We start from the raw sequence: 4,980 nt of genomic DNA, 5'->3' as shown, positions 1-4,980 counted from the left end.
GTAAAAATGAGAAGTGATCAAATTAGAACAACCATTATATATATAATTATAAATGCTCAAGTTTGAATATATATTTATATTTACTAATAAGGGGTAAATACTGAACTATTTACAAATAATACTAATAGTAATCATCTTTGTTCATGCAGGAATTTCTATAAGTATAAATATATGTTCCTGACCAAACCCAGTCTCCTGTAAAGTCTTGTAATTGACTAGCTAATACTCAGAAGACAATTATTTGAAAAAAATAAAAACAATTTAGTGCCGGCTTGCTGATTGACACTTGACTATTAGTATCACTGTCAGACAAAAAAGTCATGCAATCCTACCAAAACAAATGATAGTTCAAAATAAACAAATCCTACAGGTCTAACTCAACTGATTTCACTTAAAATCTTGCAAACAAGAGAGAAAGCATTTAATTGGTATGTTATTCACTTATTGTAAACAAAATAAAAAATAAAAACCTAAACCTAGATCCTAGATATATATGTCACCTAAAACAAACAACAATATCAAACATAAAAGAATTTTTATAAAACACCTACCTTTGTTTTTCCTGAGAAAATCAGGATACAGCTTGTTGCCAGTGCCACTCAAGTGAGATCGCTGCTCTTAGTTTCACCCATGGTGCTTTCAGTTTCACTCATCTGTCATTTTTGTGTCTGGCACCTCCAAGTTCAAACTCTTGTTTGGGATGAAGAATACAGCATTTCTTCATGCCTAACAAGTTGACAAATCGGTGGCATGCCATTTTTTCAGATAAATGGAGATTACAAAATCTTTCTCAGTTCTAACAACGTGCTTCCAAAGAATTTGGCGCCTGGTTTCTTAGCTTCCGGTGCCAGAGTTTGTCCACCGGAGTTACTTCCCTTAAAAGCAAAATGGCGACGCTCTGTAAATACACCATGAGGAAAGGGGACTCTTTTGAACGAACTGCTGCAGCTAGAAACCTTTTCTCTGTTGTCTTTGTTGAAGCACTTTTGCATCAAAGCAAAACAACATTGATCCATGCATCATTTCCATGAACTCAGTAAGTATGTTTTGTTTTTGCTTGTTTTATTCAACACGTGGTACAGATGTAAACATGTGTGTCACTGTGTGACTGTGAAATCGAAACCAGCCTTCAATTTTAAAAGTTTCTTCTTCGATCTGACACATGAGAAATGGCAGATGTATAAAACTTAACTACATTTTAAGCAAAAGTACTGTTTAATCATGTGATGATTTGATTGTTGGGTTTAACGGCCGCCTTTCTGTGTCAGTGTGTCATTGTGTCGTCTGTTTGCAAACAGAAAGTCTGCCGTGATTTGCGTTCTGCTGGCACTGTTGGACAGAATAAACGAAACCTGTTGGTTTCAAAGTATAAATTATAGACTGTAACTTCTGCTGAATTTGTTTGAGGTTTGGAACTCACAGATTTGGTATAAATTTGCCGCTAGCAAACTGACTGGTTTGGTCAAAATTGAAAACAGGTTTCTGAAAATGAAATTGAAAAAAGTGCTTCAAATTGTAAACATGCCTGTGGGTATTTACAACAATGACGATTATAACAAATATTCCGAAAGTGTATTGATAGAATTATGTACTTTTATGTAAAAAGGTAACATTAAGTTAACCATTGCATCAAAATTGGTTTGATTGAATGACATTAAATTGATTAATGACAAGCAATACGTTTGTAAGTTTTCTGTTCACATTCACTCTAGTTATGATGATGATCTTTGGAATGTCTGATGTTTGAGTTTATCCTTTGTTAAAACCTTTTTTTGTTTCTTATTTACTAGGTCCAGGAAAGAGGGGTGAAGAAGATATCTGGATGAATTCTCACTGGAAGTACCATGAAGCACATCATAAATAAAATATCACTGGAGGAAAAGGTAAGAGTCCTGTCAACGAACTGTGGAAGTAATTAATCAGCCAGTGAATGAATTAAATCAATTAATGGGCAAAACGTCTCAGAGAAAAATGGCTTATTTCAGATGAAAATGTGTTTTCATCAATATTACAATAATATACCATATTTACATACCAAAAAGAACAAACTGCGGACATTTAACTCTTCATTTTTGTTCCTTTTTCCAAGTTTTTGAATGAATGATTTTTTGTAAACTGTAGGCATTGTGTTTCAGGCTTTACAGGACACAATGTTGCAAAGCTTCAAGCTGAGACTGAGCCTTCTTTTGAATCAAATCCACCATGCCCTGCCACAGACTGACAGTGAAGTTGGCCAAGGGAATCATCCAACAAGGGATGCTGGTGACAGTGACCTTTCCTGGAGAAGCGGTACCGCATCCATGCAGTTCCAGTAGTTCAGAAAAGTGATGACAAATGTTGAAGACACATTCTGCTTGTGAACATTGTTAGCCCAAGATCGACTTGTCATCTATTTCACTTCTTTGTGACAATATAACATTTGAAGAATGAACCAAGTGTTTGTTTGGCTTTATTTTGTAGCATAATTCGAATGTGTAGCAAACACAACCAAAACTATAAGTGGAGAACACAAAATTAAATTAAAAGTGTTTTAAAAATAAGGGATCACAGTTCTTGAACTTTGAAGAAGAATGTTCTTGAATAAGATCATTCTTGAAAAAAAATATTCTAGAACATTGTTGCTGTTCTTGAATTTTGTTCGATATTCTAGAATATTCTACAAGCCAAAAAATTCTAGAATAATGCCAGTTGAAAAATTCTAGAACATTCTAGAACATTCTAGAATATTCTTGAATAAAAAAAAGTTCTTGAACAACGTTTCGCCGGGGGTCTTGGGACTGTGACATTGACATGACTGATCACCATAGAGCACTGTCTTGTGACTGTGACGTTGACATGACTGATCACCATAGAGCACTGTCTTGTGACTGTGACGTTGACATGACTGATCACTATAGAGCACTGTCTTGTGACTGTAACGTTGACATGACTGATCACCATACAACACTGTCTTGTGACTGTGACGTTGGCATGACTGATCACCATACAACACCGTCTTGTGACTGAAACATTGGCATGACTGATCACCATACAACACTGTCTTGTGACTGTGACGTTGACATGACTGATCACCATAGAGCACCGTCTTGTGACTGTAACGTTGACATGACTGATCACCATACAACACTGTCTTGTGACTGTGACGTTGACATGACTGATCACCATAGAGCACCGTCTTGTGACTGTAACGTTGACATGACTGATCACCATACAACACTGTCTTGTGACTGTAACGTTGGCATGACTGATCACCTTACAACACTGTCTTGTGACTGTGACGTTGGCATGACTCAGATCACCATACAACACTGTCTTGTGACTGTAACGTTGGCATGACTGATCACCATACAACACTGTCTTGTGACTGTAACATTGGCATGACTGATCACCATACAACACTTTCTTGTGACTGTAACGTTGACATGACTGATCACCATACAACACTGTCTTGTGACTGTGACGTTGGCATGACTGATCACCATACAACACTGTCTTGTGACTGTGACGTTGGCATGACTCAGATCACCATAGAGCACTGTCTTGTGACTGTAACGTTGACATGACTGATCACCATAGAGCACTGTCTTGTGACTGTAACGTTGGCATGACTGATCACCATACAACACTGTCTTGTGACTGTGACGTTGGCATGACTCAGATCACCATAGAACAGTTCAGAGAGGGATCTACTGTGTACTGCTATCCATCTCTTTTTTTCAACTGCTCTACCAGGAACCAATATGTCCTGGGAGTCTTTGGCAGAACACTGTGGACACTTTGGCTGGACACATGGGGACACTTTGGCTCAGAACTTAATTGGCCGATTGCAAAATTTGTTCCTTTCTCAGTTTGGTACACAGCAAGATAATATATCTATAGGACCCAGTGTTAACCTGTTGGTCATCTCAGGGTGACATGTTTTTTTGTGTTATTTTCTTCTTTAAATGAAGACCGCATCAAGCTGTTTTCTTTCAGTTTCAGTGTGGTACACAACAAGATGATATAATGTTTATTAGACCCTGTCAACCAATTGGTCATCTCAGGGTGACATTGTGTTCTTTTCTTTTTGTTATCAGTCCGTTTTCAGTGTGATGTGACCACGTGTGTAAAATCGGGAACAGTTGATAATGATGCCAAATTCACATCTCTCCTTTTGAGAGAAGACAGTCTCAGGACTGTCAGGCTATGTCACTGTCAGATGCAACACGGTCCAGCCCGCCCTTAAGCCCATCCAAACCAGCAGATATAATATTTATAACACCTTGTCAAGATGATATGGTATTTATAACACCCTGTCAAGATAATATGATATTTTTAACACCCAGTCAAGATGATAACATGTACAGTATTTATAACACCTTGCCAAGATGATATAATATCTACAACAGTCCCTGTCAAAATGATACAAGGGTGCATCTGAGTAAATATAGAGTGAAATAGATATTAAATGGAGCAGCAAGGCATTCTGTAAAAGCCCACTGTTAAAGTTTGGGAATCAATCATTAAAAGAAAATCATAAATGCTGATTTAAGTCACATCTGACAAGTTTGAAGTTTACTGCAAGTTTGGAACACCCACTTCCCCACGTTCTTGAAAACTGGTCCAAGATGAAATATTTTAGTAATGTACATGCATACACACTTGCTGAAAATCAAGTATTCTTCATTTATTTATTTATTATATTTTGATATATTGATAACACCCTGTCAACCTTCTGGTCATTTCAAGGTAACATTTTTCTTTTGCATTTTTTGTTTTTTTCCCCTTTCAAAATGAAGACTTTATTAGTCTGTTTTTTCTCTGATGTGACCTGAAGTGCGTATCGTATGGGATTATCACTGTTCTTCATGCCCGGTGTGGTACTTTAAGCAAACAGTCAAGAAAGCTGTTGTTGACCTCGGTATGAGATAACAGGGTTGAAGTACGTATAAACATTTTTTAATTTCATTTCATAAGTAGGTGACTCATCATGTGTTCTTT

At 36.9% G+C, this 4,980-nt stretch overlaps 1 long non-coding RNA gene across 1 annotated transcript; it reads left to right on the top strand.

Moving 5' to 3' along the window:
- Positions 1-634: 634 nt before the first annotated feature.
- On the top strand, positions 635-2,431 carry LOC138954204 (uncharacterized). Its single transcript, XR_011451748.1, has 3 exons — positions 635-1,036; positions 1,791-1,883; positions 2,136-2,431. It is a non-coding gene; the product is annotated as an uncharacterized lncRNA (long non-coding RNA).
- The last annotated feature ends 2,549 nt before the right edge of the window (positions 2,432-4,980 follow it).

This window comes from Littorina saxatilis, unplaced genomic scaffold, assembly GCF_037325665.1.
Source record: "Littorina saxatilis isolate snail1 unplaced genomic scaffold, US_GU_Lsax_2.0 scaffold_518, whole genome shotgun sequence".
NCBI classification, from domain to species: Eukaryota; Metazoa; Mollusca; class Gastropoda; order Littorinimorpha; family Littorinidae; genus Littorina; species Littorina saxatilis.
Note: the sequence above shows the minus strand (reverse complement) of the source record. Positions and strands in the feature narration are given on the sequence as shown.